Source organism: Pyrus communis, chromosome 7, assembly GCF_963583255.1.
Source record: "Pyrus communis chromosome 7, drPyrComm1.1, whole genome shotgun sequence".
NCBI classification, from domain to species: Eukaryota; Viridiplantae; Streptophyta; class Magnoliopsida; order Rosales; family Rosaceae; genus Pyrus; species Pyrus communis.
Window position 1 is genome coordinate 20,398,281 of NC_084809.1, and position 19,641 is coordinate 20,417,921.

Genomic DNA, 19,641 nt, shown 5'->3' on the forward strand with positions numbered 1-19,641 from the left:
CCCTAAAATCCTAATTTCTGATTTCTTGCAAGGAATGGACTTTTCCTTCCTTCTTTTGCACCAATTTCGTACCTTACCGTAAATTCCCTTTCCTTGCTGTGCAAGAGGTTTAATTTCTGACTCCTTGCAAGGCAAGGACATTCCTTGTTTTAAATTCGTGCATTCCCCTTTTCTGACATTATTTGGACTTTATTCACTTACCTTTTCTATTTAGACTAGGAAATCTGAATCATAACTCAATTAGGTATGTTATTAACTTCCCAAAACACTTATAATCAGCCCTTAGCCAAACCCTAGAGGGGGATTCACCACAAAAACTCGTCCATTCACTCCCACACACATCCATCCATCCCAAAACACCATTCTGCAACCCAAAAACACAACCAGCCATTCCTACTTCTTCCACCATCATTGCCGAGTCCTCCACCACCTTCCAACCATCAAACACTCATCCACACTCAACCTATATCCCTTGCCGTGCCTCTAAACACCCCAAATCCATTCTACATCATCAAAACAACCCAGAAACCATCATCACCCAATCTGCCGCAAGCAAGGGAAAGGAGATAGATTCACTCAATTGTTTGGCTCTTCATTCTGAGTTGTTGAACAATTTTGGGTGTATTCTACTTTATATTTCAATGTCTAATTCATGTATTCTTTGTTTTGCTTTGAGTATGATTGGCTAAATTCGTTTTGGCTAAGGGTGTATTCGAAACCATGATTATATATGTGAAATAAGTTGATTACTTCCAGTAATCGTTGCATAAGTCGTGAATACAATTTGCTTAACCGTTTGATTTAGAACTTATTCTTGTATGTTGATTGAGAGTGCACACTTAATTTGCATGCTTGAATCTGGTGCTAAGGTATAAGTTTGTTTCACCTAATCGTTATGAATTTATATTCGCAAGTAGTGAAGGTCGCTAGTCACGATCGTGTTAAGTAGATTCTTGGCAGGAGTATCATGCTTTTCATAGTTACAAATGCCTTGTCGATGCTTATGATTTCCAAAGAACGTAATGATTCTAACTTGTGTCTTTATCATGCTGTTCATATAGAGAACTTGTTAGGAATAAATTGGTTGCGATGCATATTCATCCAATTCAATGATTCTAGGGAAATCTGAAGGTTAATTTAAGCGGACCTAATTAACTTGGAGTGTCGAGGTTCATAACTTATTGAATTGATAACTGGAAATTGATTTACGTTGCATATATTTCATGTGTGGAGAAGAACCCCTTAGCTATTCCATCATCCATTGGTTCATCACAAATTGTCTTACAATCTGTTTTTCTTTACAATCTGTCTTTTTTAAATTTAATTTCGCTCAAACACAATCCCCCCATATTTTGTTAAGTCTTAGTCATTATAATCTATCTTGTTTTGTGTTTTTAAGTATTTTGAGTCACAAGCAATTTCAAATTCGTCCAAATCAAGTTTTAGTTTCTGTTTGAGTCAATTTGATTGTTTTAGGCAGTTTTGAGTGTTTCAAATCTGTTTTGCATCATAGTAGTCTAGTTAGAGTCTTTAAGTTTAGTTTTTGTGTTTTTAAGTCAATTTATATTAGATTAGCACCCCTAGTTAATCCCCGGTTAGAACGATCCGTACTTACATCATTACTACAATTGTCACAAATAGGGTTTAATTTGTATGTCACATTCGTAGCGCATCAAATTTTTGGCGCCGTTGCCGGGGATTAGCAAAGTTGCTAATCCCTTGTCTTGAGTCTTGTTTAAATTGTTTTGTTTTCTGTTTTGTTTTAAATTTTGCACCGTGTGTGTGTGTTTTTTGTTTTTGTGCCTTGTATAGGCACCTTACTTTCTTATTTGTGCCGAGTCTATTAAGTTGGTTACTGACCTTGTTTGCTCTTGTGTGCAGGTACTAGTTTATGACTCGTAGCTCACAACCTTTTCGTGAGCATATCTTCGACTTTGACGACGATTTCGAGAGGACTTTGAGAAGAAGAAGGAAACTGCAAGAGTCTAATCCTCTTAGTCCTGTACCTGAATTAGAAGAGCAAGAAGTTGAGGTTGAAGAGGAGCCCACGGCAAGGTTTGAAGAGGAAGTACCAACCATGGCAGCGGACAATCGAACCATCAAGGAGCTTTCTGCCTCGGGTTTAGACAATGCAGCCCCTCTTTGCATCCAATACCCTAGGGCTGCCCCTGAGAAGATCGATGAATTTGAGTTGAAGTCCAGTCTGCTACATCATATACCCAAGTTCCATGGGTTATCAATGGAGGACCCCAATAAGCATTTAAAGGAGCTCGAAGTAGTATGCTCAAGTATGACACCGGTGAACGTGGACTGCAACATATTGAAGATGAAGGCTTTTCCTTTTTCTTTGTTGGAGAAGGCCAAGGATTGGTTGTATGAGTTGGCTCCCGGAACTGTCACATCATGGGAGAGTATGAAGCGAGCCTTCTTAGAGAAGTTCTTTCCGACATCACGAGTTATTCTTCTTCGCAAGAAGATTAGTGGAATTCAGCAAAGCCAAGGTGAATCTTTTCCAACTTATTATGAACGTTTTAAAACTCTTGTTGCTTCATGTCCACAGCACCAAATGAAGGATGAGCTTCTTCTTCAATATTTCTACGAATGTCTCTTTCCAATTGAACGTCAAATGTTGGATGCATCTGCGGGAGGAGCTCCAGTGGACAAGACACCCATGGCTGCCAAAACTCTCATTGTTAATCAAGCACTCAACGCACAACAATATGAAGGTGTTGGGCATAGAGACACCCCACGGCCACATCATGTAAATGAGGTAAGTTCTATTTCTGAGTTATAATCCCAAATGGCTAACCTTACGTCTATGTTATCGCAGTTTGTTGATAGGAGCATATTTATGCGATTTAGTTTGCTTGTTTTCATACATTTATGTTATTAGTTCTTAGTTATTTTAGTTCTTTAAGCTTCTTTTGTGTGTTTTCAGGTTCATAAGACGTATTTGGCGAAAGGATGCATTTTGGAGCCTTCTGGAGCACTTTTTGTCACAAATTGGATAGCTTATGCTTGGAGCAAAAGGAATGGACGAAATTGAAGAGTTGATGTCGCAAGGATTCCTACTACGACGAGGATTCCAATTACGAGAAGGTTTCCCACTCACATGAGGATTCCTAGTTGGACGAGGATTCCTAATCACACAAGGATTCCTACTTGAAGTAGGAAAGTTAAGCCAAAGTTTCCTATTTTGGTTGACCTTTCCTAAATCAAGAACGCTCTAAGTTTTACCATTTAAGATGGCTCCCGAGCACCCTTGGACAACAAACAAAGGTTCTTTGCAAATTTTCCCTTCCTTGCCGTGCAAAGAAGGTGGTTTCCCTTTCTTTGTGCAAACTTCCCTATTTTTCATATGTGTTAGGACCTTTCCCTTATTCTAACACCTCTTGTTTGGTGCCTTATCTTTCCCTAAACCTTATGCCGCACCTCCCCTATTGTTTCCTGATTTCAAACTCTTATTTCCTAGTTTAATTCACTTTCCTAGTTCTAAAACTTTCCCTAAAGTCCTAATTTCTGATTTGTTGCAAGGAATTGACTTTTCCTTCCTTCTTTTGCACCAATTTCGTTTCTTACCTTAAATCCCCTCTCCTTGCTGTGCAAAGGGTTTAATTTCTGATTCCTTGCAAGGCAAGGACATTCCTTATTTGCTTAAATTCGTGCATCCCCTTTTTCTGATTTTATTTGGACTTTATTCACTTACCTTTTCTATTTAGACTAGGAAATCTGAATCATAACTTAATTAGGTATGTTATTAACTTCCCAAAACACATATAATCAGCCCTTGGCCGAACCCTAGAGGATCATTCACCACAGAAATTCGTCCATTCACTCCCACACACATCCACTCATCCCAAAACACCAATCTGCACTCTAGAAACACAACCAGCCGCACCACCTTCTTCCACCCTCTTTGCCGAGTTCCCCACCACCTTCCAACCATCAAACACTCATCCACACTCAACCTACACCCCTTGCCGTGCCTCTAAACACCCCAAAATCCATTCTACATCATCAAAATAGCCCAGGAACCATTATCATCCAATCTGCCGCAAGCAAGGGAAAGGAGACAGATTCACTCAATTGTTTGGCTCTTCAATCTGAGTTGTTGAACAATTTGAGGTGTATTCTCTCTTATATTTCAAAGTCTAATTCATGTAATCTTTGTTTTGCTTTGAGAATGATTGGCTAAATTCGTTTTGGCTAAGGGTGTATTCGAAACCATGATTATATATGTGAAATAAGTTGATTACTTCCAGTTATCGTTGTATAAGTCGTGAATACAATTTGCTTAACCGTTTGATTTAGAACTTATTCTTGTATGTTGATTGAGAGTGCACGCTTAATTTGCATGCTTGAATTTGGTGCTAGGATATAAGTTTGTTTCACCTAATCGTTATGAATTTATATTCACAAGTAGTGAAGGTCGCTAATCACGATCGTGTTAAGTAGATTCCTGGCAAGAGTATCATGCTTTTCATAGTTACAAATGCCTTGTCGATGCTTATGATTTCCAAAGAACGTAATGATTGTAACTTGTGCCTTTATCATGCTGTTCATATAGAGAACTTGTTAGGAATAATTTGTTTGCGATGCATATTCATCCAATTCAATGATTCTAGGGAAATCTGAAGGTTAATTTAAGCGGACCTAATTAACTTGGAGTGTCGAGGTTCATAACTTATTGAATTGATAACTGGAAATTGATTTACGTTGCATATATTTCACGTGTGGAGAAGAACCCCTTAGCTATTCCATCATCCATTGATTCATCACAATTTGTTTTAAAATCTGTCCATTTAATTTAATTTCGTCCAAACACAATCCCCCCATATTTTGTTAAGTCTTAGTCATTATAATCTGTCTTATTTTGTGTTTTTAAGTATTTGGAGTCACAAACACCTTCAAATTCGTCCAAATCTGCCTAGTTTACATTATTGTTTTGTTTGTTTGATTTTCGTCCAAAACCAAATCCCCAATTGTCTTAGAGTGCCTAATTGGTTCAATTATGTTTTAGATTGTGTTTTTAAGAGTTTTGAGTCAAGTTAGAACCAATTTTCGTCCAAGTTTGTGTTTAGGCTCAAAACTGCCCAGTTTTTGTTTTTAGGCAGTTTTGAGTGTTTTTAGCTTATTTTGAGTCTTGTGAACTTGTTTTGAGTTTTTTTTTTAAGTGAGTTAAGTGTTTTAAAGGTTAGTTTTATTTATTTGAGTCAGTTTAAAGTGTTTAGCACCCCTAGTTAATCCCCGGTTAGAACGATCCCTACTTACATCATTACTACAATTGTCACAAATAAGGTTTAATTTGTGTGTCACATTCGTAACGCATCATTTGTTGAAGGCCACAAAACGCAAGGAACTACAATCTGTGGTGTATGCTCCACTCAAGGACACCAATCTGGTCAATGCCCTCAATTAATTGAGAATGGTGGGTGGGAATCTGCCAATGCCGTGGGTTATGGGAGTCAAAACCAACAAAGGGGTGATCCTTTCTCTAATACATACAATCAGGGATGGCGTGACCACCCCAATTTCAGATGGAGAGATGTACCATAACCTGCCCAACAAAGTGGATTCCGACAGCCCTCGGGTTTCTTTCCAAGGCCAATGGCACCACAACCACCTCCTCAAGCACAATCATCCCAAACCAACTCAGGTACGTCTATGAATGACGATAAAACATATCAGTTATTAACCACAATGGCACAAGGAATGCAGAACCAAGCAAAGGAGGTTAATGAGCTAAAGAAGCAAATGGGCCAAATGGCAGAATTTTTGGGACAATTTCGTGAAAATGGTAAGTTACCAAGCACTACGGTGGTCAATCCCAAGGGTGGTTTCGAATCTGCAAAAGCTATCACACTAAGAAGTGGAAAAGAAGTGGTAAACAAAGTACATGAACCTGCCCAAAACAAGGAAGATGAGAAGATACAAATTGAAGAAGAGGAGCAATCCTACCCCACGGCAAGGGTAGCACCACCCATGCCACAGCCATCTAAGCACTCTCATCCGTCCACCTCCGGTAATGTTGTCCCAAATGTTGTGATTTCGAACACTAATCTGCCCAATGTTCATTTCCCTCGCAGATTGATAGGAGCATATTCATGCGACTTAAATGGCTTGTTCTCGTGCATTTACGTTATGTTTCTTTAGTTATTTTAGTACTTTAAGCTATTTTCGTGTGTTTGTAGGTCCAAAGGGCTAAAGGAGCAAAAAGATGCATTTTGGAGACTTTTGGAGCACTTTTGGGCTAAGGATGGATAGCTTATGCTTGGAGCCAAAGTGTTGGACGAAATTGAAGACCTAATTGAAGACCAAAGTGTTGGAACCTTGTTCCCTTTAGTTTTAGGACATTTAAACCTTTCCTATATCCTTAGCCGTGCATAAAATTCCAACATTCCACTCCTACATATCATTCATCACTTATCATATCATTCACTTATCTTATCATCCACTTATCATATCATTCATCACTTATCATATCATTCACTTATCATATCATTCACTTATCTTATCATCCACTTATCATATCATACACTTATCATAACCATACACTTACCTTTGGCGTGACTCTTCACTCCCATTTCCAGCTTTTCCTTTGCATTTCCCTTTCATTTCAGCCACATGTATTCATCATTGTAGCCACCATTCATCCTAGTTGTCAATCACATACTTTCCCATTGTATAATTCATTGCACATGCATCTTTAACCAACAAACAAATCAGCCACACAATCATTCACTTTCCTTTGCCGTGACTTCCCCTTCTTTCCAACATAATTCACATGCATTTCAGATTGCATTCCCATTCTTTAATTCAAGCCACTCCACACGCACTCCCATCCATTTCATCATTGCAATCATTCCAGAAAATCAACAACCCATGCCGTGCACATTCATACACTTTCACATGCATCTTGGCAGCTTTCACATGCACACACATGCAATTCCAGCACCAACAACACTCATTGCCGTGCACATTCACTCACCTTACAATTCCAGCATCTTCACATGCATTTCCAGCTCATCCACAACTCAATGCCGTGCACAACCCATACCATTCCAGCACATACACACACCATCACACATGCAACCTAGCTGTCATGTTCCCCCCCCCATTTCACCTATAAATAAGCATCCATTGCATTCATTCTCATCCACTCTCCATTTTCAGAATGTAGACCATAACACCACCCTTGCCGTGACTCTCCCTTACAATCCAAACACCATCCTTCCATTTCCACCACTCCTCTTCCATTCCTCCACCACTCCCCAAACCATTCACACCATCAAACTATCCTTAGACCTTGTGCTACAACGAAGAGGAAGAGAAGAGTGCCTAAACGTTCATACAATTCAAGTTTGAGTTGTTGGAATGTTTAGGTGTTTCTTTGATTTCAATGTTTAATTTCAATACTCTTTGTTTTGTACGAATGAGGAATGGAAGAGAAGAGGGCCTAAACGTTCATACAATTCAAGTTTGAGTTGTTGGAATGTTTAGGTGTTTCTTTGATTCTCTTTGTTTTGTACCATGAGGAACTAAACCCCCCTTGGCTAGGGGGGGATTCGAAATAAATGTTTATGCTTGCATTTTGATTTGATTACTTCTAATTGCGTTTCATAAGTTGTGGATTCAATTTGTTTAACCGTTTGATTGATAACTTATTTATGTATGTTTATTGAGAGTGCACGCTTAATTTTCATGCATGAATATGACGCTAGAATATAAGTGAGTTTCACCTAATCGTTACGAACTTATATTCACAAGTAGTGGAGGTTGCTTATAAACAATCGCGTTAAATGAATTCTTGGCACGAGTTTCATGCTCATCATAGTAACGAATGCCTCGTCAACACTTATAGTTTTCATAATGCTTAATGATCTTTGATTGTATCTTTATTGTGCTGTTCACGTAAAGGACTTTTGGAGAATGTAGTGAATTGCGTTGCGCTAACCCATCCAATTCATTAACTTAAGGAAAACTTGACGGTTAATTTAAGCGGACCTAATTGACCCGGGGTGATGAGTTTCATAATTTATTGAAATGCAATTGGAAATCTTTTTATTATGTAAGTGTAACATGTGTGGAGATGAACCCCGTAGCTAACTTTCCATCCTTTCAATTCCATCAATTTGTTCTTTCTTTTCTTGTTTCTGTTTTCATGTTTAATTTAACTTGTTGTTCAATTATGTTAAACATGTGGAACTAATTTCTTTTTAGTTAGAGGCGAATTTGAAGCCATGGACATATGTTGGTTATGATTTGATTTACTCCAGTTATGAATTCATGAACTTTAGATGTGGGTTACTTTTCTGTTTTGATTAAGAACTTGTTTATGTATGTGGGTTGAGGGTCGACACTTAATTTGCATGCCTAAACTTGATGCTAGGATATAAGGGAATTTCACCTAATCGTTATGAACTTATATTCATGAGTAGTAAAAATCGCTAGTCACGATTGTGTTTAGTAAACCCTAGGCTGGATTAACATGCGTATTCCATAGTTATGAATGCCTAGTCGATGTTTATGATTTCCATTGAACTTAATGATCTTTGTTGAATGTCTCTATCATGCGTATTTGATAGGAGCATATTTATGCTACTTAGTTGTGTTGTTTCCTTACACTTAGTGAGTTAATTACTATGTATTTCAGTCTTTTAAAGTATTTTCGTGTGTTTTTAGGTCCTAATGGCAAAAGGAGCAAGAAAGTGCATTTTGAGGGTATTTGGAGCATTTTTGGGCATGGATTGGATAGCTTAATCATGTAGCAATGAGGATGGACGAAATTGAAGACTAGAAGAGCTAGGAAAGGCTACAAATCTGGTGGAAGAAGTTCTACTCCAATGAAGATAAGGAAGAAGCAAGAAACAAGGAACCTTATCCAACCTTATCCAACCTTATCTTATCCTATCCTAGAAACCCTATCCTATCCTATCTCTAACATTATCCTATTCTATCCTATCCAAATCAGATTGGGACCTAAACCTAGCTACTTAGGGAGAATCAATTACACATTTAAACACCTATTTCAGTTTCTAGAAGACTCATCCATACCATTGCCGCAAATCACCATTCCTTGTAGGTTTAGGAATCACAATCCTTTTCCTACTCCTATATCACATGTCCTAGGCCCTTTAGGATTAGGAAATCTGCCTTAAACACAGTTTCTAGAACACCTAATCCTATCCCTACATGTGTGCCGCACCTAGCCTTCTAGAACTCCCTAATTCCTAGCCGAAATTCCTATTCCCATTCCCATTTAATTTCTGCCTTGAGTTAACCTTTTTACAATGGGATTAGGCAATCCTTTTCCTTCACTAAGTGTGCCAAAATAGCCTATATAAACAGCCTTGCCGTGCCATTTAATCACCACCATCCCTTCACACAACATTCATACATCCCTTCAGAAATCAACCCTTGCCGTGACCTTGCAACCACCCATCCATCATTCCCCTACTTCCATACATCCATCCCAACCTCCATACACCACCATAACCCCTTGCCGCACCACCATATATACCTAAAACCATCCAAAATCCAGAAAATCGTCCACAAACTCACCATAGACCTTTGTGCCGTGACCTAGCAAGGAGAAGGAGAAGGAAGACCAACCCTTGGGCGTTTGTACATTCAAGTTGGAGTGTTGGACGTGTCTAGGTGTAATCTATCTTTTATTTTCAATGTTTAAATCTATATTGCTTTGTTTTGTCATGAACATGAGAGGCTAAACTCGTTTTAGCCTAGGGATGCTTTGAAACCATGATTACAATTATAATATGATTTGATTAATTCCAGTTGTGATTTCATAAATTGCGAATGCAATTTACTTAACCGTTTGATGGATAACTTGTTCTTGTATGTTTATTAGGGAGGCCTACTTAATTTGCATGCTTGAATTTGGGGCTAGAATATAAGGGTGTTTCACATAATCGTCACAAACTTATATTCACAAGTAGTTAAGGTTGTTTTCACAATCATGTTAAGTAAATTCCTAGCATGCGTATCATGATGTCATAGTTACAAGTGCTTTGTCAATACTTATGGTTTCCATTGAACGTAATGATCTTTAACCGTATCTCTATTATGATGTCATGTAGGGGACTTTTTGAAGAATGCTTTGGGTTGTCGTATGATGTCATCCAATCCACTAACTTAAGGGAAATCTGAGGGTTAATTAGTGATGTCACGGTTAATCTGGGGTGTTGAGGTTCATGGTTTATCGGAAAAGCAACTGGAAATCAATTATTGTTAGAAAGTATCATGTGTGGAGAAGTATCCCTTGGCTACCCCATCATCCATTAGTTTTTCTTATTTTCGTCCAAAATCTGTTTTAAAGTTTTAAGTCACTTGTTTTCTTTTAAATTCGTCCAAAATCAAAACCCCCTTTCTTATTTGTTCCAAATCTGTCCAAAAGAGTCTTTTTGAGTCTTTAGAGTCAAAACCAAGTGTATTTTCGTCCAAATTAAGTTATAGAGTCTAAATTGAGTCTTTTTGGTTGTTTTTGGTTGTTTTGAGTCTTTAAAGTTTGTTTTGAGTCATATAAGTTAGTAAGAGTCTTGTGAGTCTATTTAAAGTGTTTTAAAACATATTTTCACATCTTTGAGTCAATTTTCATTAGATTAGCAATCCCTCCTAATCCCCGGCCTAGAACGATCCCTACTTATATCTATACTACAATTGTCGAAAAGAGGGTTTAATTTGTGTGCTTATATATTTCGCATCAAATTTTTGGCGCCGTTGCCGGGGATTAGCAATTTTGCTAATCCCCCGTTGTTTCTTTTTGTTTCTTTGTATTTTCTTTTTGTTTTAGCTACTGACCTAATTTCTTTTCTTGTTTATAGGTACTAGTTTATGACTCGTAGTTCTCAACCCCTTAGTGCGAACATCTTGGATTTCGACGACGATTTTGAGCGCACTTTGAGGAAGAAGAAGAAGAACCCAGAATCTAGTACGGCTCCCAACCTTGAGGAGGAGGAAGAGCCAACGCCAAGGGAGGAAGAAGAACCCACGGCACAAGAGGAAGAAACCATGGCAGTGGACAACCGTACAATCAAGGAGCTTTCGGCTTCGGGAATGGCCAATGCTGCACCCTTGTGCATCCAATACCCAAGGGCGGCTCAAGACAAGACCGACGAATTTGAATTGAAGTCAAGCTTGTTGCACCACATTCCAAAATTCCATGGATTATCCATGGAAGATCCCAACAAGCATTTGAAGGAGTTCGAGGTAGTGTGTTCAAGCATGACTCCAGTTAACGTTGATGGTAGCATTTTGAAGATGAAGGCTTTCCCGTTCTCACTTTTGGAGAAGGCCAAAGATTGGTTATACGAGCTAGCACCCGGAACGGTCACCTCTTGGGAGAGCATGAAGAGGGTGTTTCTTGAAAAGTTCTTTCCTACTTCAAGAGTCATTCTCTTGAGAAAGAAGATTAGTGGAATTCAACAAAGTCAAGGGGAGTCTTTTCCAACATACTACGAGCGTTTTAAAACCCTTGTTGCATCATGTCCTCAACATCAAATGAAAGAGGAGCTTCTACTTCAATACTTCTATGAAGGTCTTCTTCCCATTGAAAGACAAATGCTTGATGCTTCGGCGGGAGGAGCGTTGGTGGATAAAACCCCTATGGCAGCCAAGAACCTTATTGCAAACCGGGATCTCAATGCACAACAATACGAAGGAATTGGGCAAAGGGACCCCCCACGGCAACAAGTGAATGAGGTAAGTTCTCAATCCGACATTCAAACTCAATTAGCTAATCTTACTTCTCTTGTGTCTCAGATGGCCGAAGGAATGAAGATCCAAAGTCCAATTGTATGTGGCGTATGTTCTATTCAAGGTCATCCTTCGGAAAAGTGCCCTCAATTGATTGAGAATGGGGGATGGGAGAGTGCAAACGCCATTGGATTTCCAAGCCAAAATCAGCCAAGGAATGATCCATATTCCAATACATACAATCCGGGTTGGAGAGACCATCCAAATTTCAAGTGGAGGGAGCCTCAACAACCTTACCAACAAGGAGGCTTTAGGCAGCAACCCCCGGGGTTTTACACCAAACCCCACGGCCAAGACCAAAACCAACCCCAATCCGCCCAAAACCATCAAGGTACATCTTTAGATAATGCTACAATTCTTAAGTTACTTACTAGTTTGTCTCAGGGGCAAGAAAATCAAAACAAGGCAATGTAAAACCAAGACAAAAGGGTAGACCACTTAGAAAAGCAAATAGGGCAGATTGCGGAGTTTGTGGGACAATTCTGAGACCAAGGCAAGCTTCCAAGTTCAACCATTGTCAATCCAAAGGGAGGGTTCGAATCTGCCAAAGCAATTACTTTGAGGAGTGGAAAAGAAGTTGGCACTACATCCACACCACCCAAAACAAGTCCTAATGAAGACGAGACGTTGCAACATGAAGAGAAGGCTCCAAACATGCCCACGGCAAGGACACAACATCTATTGCCGCAAGCATCTAAGGACACTACTTCATCCAATACATCCCATTCGGCCACCAAAGGTAAGATAGGTTCAAATTTGATTAATTCTAACCCCGTTCCACCCAATGTTCCTTTTCCTCACAGATTTTTGCAAACAAAGAAGGAGGAGCATGAGAAGGACATTCTTGAGACATTTAGGAAAGTTCAAGTCAATATCCCGCTCCTAGATGCCATAAAGCAAGTGCCCAAATACGCTAAGTTCTTGAAAGAATTGTGCACTACAAGGAAGAGGCCATCACATAAAGAGGTAGTAAGGGTAAGTGAGAATGTTTCCGCTGTTTTACAAAGAAAATTACCACCAAAGTGCAAAGATCCAGGTAGCTTTACAATCCCTTGTATTATTGGTCAAACTAAGTTCGAACATGCTATGTTAGACTTAGGAGCTTCAATTAACGTCATGCCATACTCTATTTATGCTTCAATGAACCTTGGTGAATTGAAAAATGATGGTGTGATTATTCAATTAGCCGATAGATCTAATGCCTATCCAAAGGGAGTATTGGAAGATGTCTTAGTGCAGGTGAATAATTTGATCTTCCCGGCGGATTTCTATGTCCTTGAAATGGAGGAAACTACCCATGCTCCATCCTTGCCGATTCTTCTTGGGAGGCCATTCATGAAGACAGCACGAACTAAGATAGACGTGTTTAAAGGCACTTTAACAATGGAATTCGATGGGGAAGTGATTGATTTTAATATTTCTGAAACTATGAGATTTCCTAATGATGATCACTCATGTTTCTCTATTGATATTCTTGATTCTTTGGCGCAGGCACACCTTGATCAATTACATGGCGATGCACTTGAAACAGTCATTACAAATGGCATAGAATTGAAGGATCACATGGCTGCCACCATAGCAACCCACGGCACACAATTGAACACCCATGCCGTGGCCTTTGATGAAGATGTAATCGAGACCGTGGCAGCCCTAGAGTCATTGCCACGGCTCCAAGGTAAGCACCCTAGTCCAATTTCAATTCCAATTACGACTAATAAGTTGCTCCCTTCTATAGAACAACCACCTACACTTGAGCTCAAACCGTTGCCAAATCACTTGAAGTATGTGTTTTTGGGCGAGCAAGACACATTGCCCGTCATTATAGCTTCATCACTCACGGCACAAGAGGAGGAGAAATTGGTGAGGGTTCTCAAAGAGCACAAGACGGCCATTGGGTGGACTTTGGCCGATATCAAGGGTATAAGTCCTACCACATGCATGCATCGAATTCTCATGGAAGAAGGCGCCAAACCATCAAGGGAAGCCCAACGTCGACTCAACCCACCAATGATGGAAGTAGTGAAGAAGGAAATCATCAAATTGCTTGATTGTGGCGTCATCTATCCCATCTCGGATAGTTGTTGGGTTTCACCGGTCCAAGTGGTTCCCAAGAAGTCCGGAGTCACGGTGGTGAAGAATGAAGAAGATGAACTTGTGCCTACACGTATTCAAACCGGTTGGAGGGTGTGCATTGACTATAGGAAGCTAAATGCCGCAACAAGGAAAGATCACTTCCCTTTACCATTCATTGATCAAATGCTTGAAAGGTTAGCGGGGCATTCTTTTTATTGCTTTCTTGATGGTTACTCGGGATATAATCAAATTGTCATAGCACCGGATGATCAAGAAAAGACCACCTTTACTTGTCCATTTGGTACTTTTGCATATCGTCGTATGCCATTTGGTTTATGCAATGCACCCGCCACTTTCCAATGATGCATGGTAAGTATCTTCTCCGATTATGTTGAAAAGATAATTGAAGTATTTATGGACGATTTTAGTGTCTTTGGGGACTCATTTGATGATTGCTTGCATAATCTTACTTTAATCTTGCAAAGATGTACGGAAACTAACCTTGTTTTGAATTGGGAAAAATGTCATTTTATGGTTAAACAAGGCATAGTTTTGGGCCATATCATCTCTGAAAAAGGAATTGAAGTTGATAAGTCTAAAATAGATCTTGTACGCTACTTACCCTCTCCTACTACGGTTAGAGAGGTTCGTTCTTTTCTTGGCCATGCAGGATTCTATAGGCGATTTATCAAGGATTTCTCCAAGATTGCACAACCCCTATGCCGTCTCCTACAAAAAGAAGTGGCGTTCGAGTTCAACAAGGAGTGTGAGAAGGCATTCAAGCTTCTCAAGGACAAGCTTACCACGGCACCTATCATCCTTCCACCTGATTGGACGTTGCCTTTTGGAGCATGTGTGATGCATCCGATTATGCAATAGGGGCTGTTTTGGGTCAAAGGAAGAACAAGCATTCCCACGCCATCTACTATGCTTCTAGGACCTTGAACGATGCTCAATTAAACTATTCTACCACTGAAAAAGAACTTCTTGCCGTTGTATTTGCTTTAGATAAGTTTCGTTCATATTTACTTGGCACTAAAGTGATTGTATTTTCTGACCATGCAGCTCTTAGGTACTTATTCACTAAAAAGGAGGCTAAACCACGGCTCATTAGATGGATGCTTCTTCTCCAAGAGTTTGATATTGAAATTCGAGACAAGAAAGGGAGTGAGAACGTAGTTGCTGACCATTTAAGTCGTTTGGTGTGCAATGAGGACTCCTTACCCATCCAAGAGACTTTCCCCGATGAACAATTGCTGTCCATTAAGGTATGTGAACCTTGGTATGCCGATTTGGTCAATTTTTTGGTGTCAAAACGTGTTCCAAGTACCCTAGCAAGGCACCAACGTGATAAATTAAAGAAAGAGGCACGGTTTTATGTATGGGATGACCCATATTTGTGGAAGTTTTGTGCAGATCAGATTGTGCGTCGTTGTGTGCATAATTGTGAGTTTAATTCGATTCTAACATTTTGTCATACTTATGCTTGTGGTGGACACTTTGGCACACAACGCACTGCCCTTAAAGTATTAGAATGTGGTTTTTATTGGCCAACAATCTTTAAAGATGCTAGAACATTTTGTTTAACTTGTGATCGTTGCCAACGAATGGGAAATATTGGTGCAAGGGACCAAATGCCGCAAACACCTATCTTTAACGTTGAAATTTTTGATGTTTGGGGCATTGATTTCATGGGTCCTTTCCCATCTTCGTTTGGCTTTACTTATATTTTGCTTGCGGTGGATTATGTCTCAAAATGGGTGGAAGCCAAAGCCACCCGTACTAATGATTCTAGAGTTGTTGCAGATTTTATAAAGACTAACATTTTTGCTAGATTTGGGATGCCTCGAGTGCTTATTAGTGATGGAGGCTCTCACTTTTGTAATCGTACCATTGAAGCACTACTCAAGAAGTATCAAGTCACACATAAGGTTTCAACACCTTACCATCCCCAAACCAATGGCCAAGCCGAGGTGTCCAATAGAGAAATCAAGCAAATCTTGGAGAAGACCGTTGGACCAACAAGAAAAGATTGGAGTGTGCGTTTGGAGGATGCTTTATGGGCCTATAGGACGGCATACAAGACACCAATAGGCATGTCCCCTTTTCGGCTAGTGTATGGCAAGCCATGTCATCTCCCCGTGGAATTAGAGCACAAGGCTCATTGGGCGATCAAGACATTCAATATGGACATAGATGCGGCTGGAATGCATAGGAAGTTGCAATTGAATGAACTTGAGGAACTTAGGCGTGAAGCATATGAGAATGCGTGCATTTACAAGGAAAAGACCAAAGCTTTTCATGACAAGATGATCCGAAGCAAAACATTCTCCATAGGGCAAAAAGTTTTGCTTTTTAATTCCCGCCTTCGTTTATTCCCTGGTAAGTTACGTTCGAAATGGATTGGACCTTTTGTTGTTACTAATGTTTTTTCACATGGCGCAGTTCAAATCCAAAGCTTGAGGAATGGCCAAGAATTCAAGGTGAACGGGCATCGTTTGAAGCCCTATTATGCAAATGTTGAAGGGCAAGTTGTGGAGGATATCACACTCCATGCCGTGGGCTCCAAATGAGGATAAGAAGAAGGTTCGTCCGGCTGCACGACGTTAAAGCAAGCGCTTCTTGGGAGGCAACCCATGCATTCAACGAGAGAGGATGTGGGCAATTCACCAATTCAAGCTACAAAATCAGATTTGCGTTCCTCAATCTCTATCTCTTTATTATTTTTATTTTGTCATGTTAGTTCGTTTATATTGTTTGTTTGGATGTGAGTCTTTGTGTGAAACATTGAGGACAATGTTTGATTTAAGTGTGGGGGAGTAAACAAAGTGTTTTTCATGCAAATTCGTGGGATTTTATCACCCATCATTTCTAATGTTGTTTCACACTGTTTTTAAGTGTTTTTAGAGTGTTTTGAAGTGTTTTTATGTCTTTTGGTCAGAAAATCCGAAAATTTACAAAACAATTACAAAATAGTTTTGAAAAACCCAAAAAGAGTTGTTTTTAAGTTGTTTTTGTGTGTTTGTTTGTGTCTTAGGTCACCTTCCAACACAATGATGAGGATTTGGTTTTTAATTGCATGACTATTAAAGAATGTTGTAAACATGGCTGGAAGTTGATTTATGCTTTGGTTTATGCTTGGTTATGGTTATAATTTATGAATTCACATGTAATTACAAAGATTTTGTTTTTGTAACATGCTTGAAGGAAGAAACTCAAACTAACGCTACATCCTTGAGAGACTTGAGCCTATAACGTTCTTTGGAGAGTATAATCTATGATTTCTTGTTTTCTAAAGTCGTTGCATGATCTCATCATTCTTTGCTTGGTTGCTATTTAGAATGCATTTCATTATAGTTCCAAATACTAGAACTCATGCCCATTTCATTCAAAGCATGATATTGATTGCATAACATACAATAAGATGAAGTTGTTAGTCAAGCCAGAGCCAAAAAGCCTATCCCTTTTCATATGTATTGTAGGATTAACCCTCTTGAGCCTTTTCAAAACCTATTTTCGTTGTTAGCCACATTATCCTCACCTAGCCTAGAATAGGACTTTCCATACCTTGGTTCTTAAAGGATAGTGAAGCACGACTTAGAGTGAACTCCTTTGGTCAATATATGGTGGAAAACGAGTGTGGGGGAAGATGATAGGGCACGGAAAAAAAAAAAAAAAAAAAAAAAAAAAAAGAGAAGGAAAAAAGAGAAATTCGTAGAAAAATCAAAAGAAAATAGAAAAGTGCAAAAGAGTGAATTTGACCCTAAATGTTGCATGAATCTTCCCTTGTGTTTAAAAGTTAGTTTTTTGCCATTAGAAGTGAGTTTAAGTGTCAATTTCATTACTTTGCTTACTATTGCTTTAAGAACGTTTGTTTATCCTTACCTTTCTTTGTTAGCCAATACCTTAGCCTCGTTACAACCCTCAACTTCTATCTTGATGTTATGTGTTCAATATGTGGAGTTTGAATTTGGTATGAGCATATGGAATCACTGGTTCTCGTTCTAAGTAGTAGCATTCCATTCATGAGATCATATTCATGTCATTGTCGTAAATCCAGAAAATGCTTTCTTTGATATAACATATGTGAGTATTAGTCTTCATATTTACATCAATCTTCTCACATATAACTAGTGTAGGGTGTGAAGTTAGAAAATCTGTGTGAAAATAGAGTGCATTCTAGTGAGGAATTGAGCGAATTCTCTAAGGCATGTTACTACATTCGAAACATTGTTTTAATTGATTATATGTGAACTAATAGGTAGTAACTATGATTAAGTGTTTATTGAAGTATAAAGAAAGCTAAAAACCGTGGGGATGATGTTCTCTAATGTGTCATGTTCGTTGGGAATCCCTGAGATACATGTTGGAAGGTTTAGAATGTGTTTTGTTTTGTTTTTGATTTATTTCGTTTTGCTTGAGGACTAGCAAAAGCTAAGTGTGGGGGAATTTGATAGGAGCATATTTATGCTACTTAGTTGTGTTGTTTCCTTACACTTAGTGAGTTAATTACTATGTATTTCAGTCTTTTAAAGTATTTTCGTGTGTTTTTAGGTCCTAATGGCAAAAGGAGCAAGAAAGTGCATTTTGAGGCTATTTGGAGCATTTTTGGGCATGGATTGGATAGCTTAATCATGTAGCGATGAGGATGGACGAAATTGAAGACTAGAAGAGCTAGGAAGGGCTACAAATCTGGTGGAAGAAGTTCTACTCCAATGAAGATAAGGAAGAAGCAAGAAACAAGGAACCTTATCCAACCTTATCCAACCTTATCTTATCCTATCCTAGAAACCCTATCCTATCCTATCTCTAACATTATCCTATTCTATCCTATCCAAATCAGATTGGGACCTAAACCTAGCTACTTAGGGAGAATCAATTACACATTTAAACACCTATTTCAGTTTCTAGAAGACTCATCCATACCATTGCCACAAATCACCATTCCTTGTAGGTTTAGGAATCACAATCCTTTTCCTACTCCTATATAACATGTCCTAGGCCCTTTAGGATTAGGAAATCTGCCTTAAACACAGTTTCTAGAACACCTAATCCTATCCCTACATGTTGGACGTGTCTAGGTGTAATCTATCTTTTATTTTCAATGTTTAAATCTATATTGCTTTGTTTTGTCATGAACATGAGAGGCTAAACTCGTTTTAGCCTAGGGATGCTTTGAAACCATGATTACAATTATAATATGATTTGATTAATTCCAGTTGTGATTTCATAAATTGCGAATGCAATTTACTTAACCGTTTGATGGATAACTTGTTCTTGTATGTTTATTAGGGAGGCCTACTTAATTTGCATGCTTGAATTTGGGGCTAGAATATAAGGGTGTTTCACATAATCGTCACAAACTTATATTCACAAGTAGTTAAGGTTGTTTTCACAATCATGTTAAGTAAATTCCTAGCATGCGTATCATGATGTCATAGTTACAAGTGCTTTGTCAATACTTATGGTTTCCATTGAACGTAATGATCTTTAACCGTATCTCTATTATGATGTCATGTAGGGGACTTTTTGAAGAATGCTTTGGGTTGTCGTATGATGTCATCCAATCCACTAACTTAAGGGAAATCTGAGGGTTAATTAGTGATGTCACGGTTAATCTGGGGTGTTGAGGTTCATGGTTTATCGGAAAAGCAACTGGAAATCAATTATTGTTAGAAAGTATCATGTGTGGAGAAGTATCCCTTGGCTACCCCATCATCCATTAGTTTTTCTTATTTTCGTCCAAAATCTGTTTTAAAGTTTTAAGTCACTTGTTTTCTTTTAAATTCGTCCAAA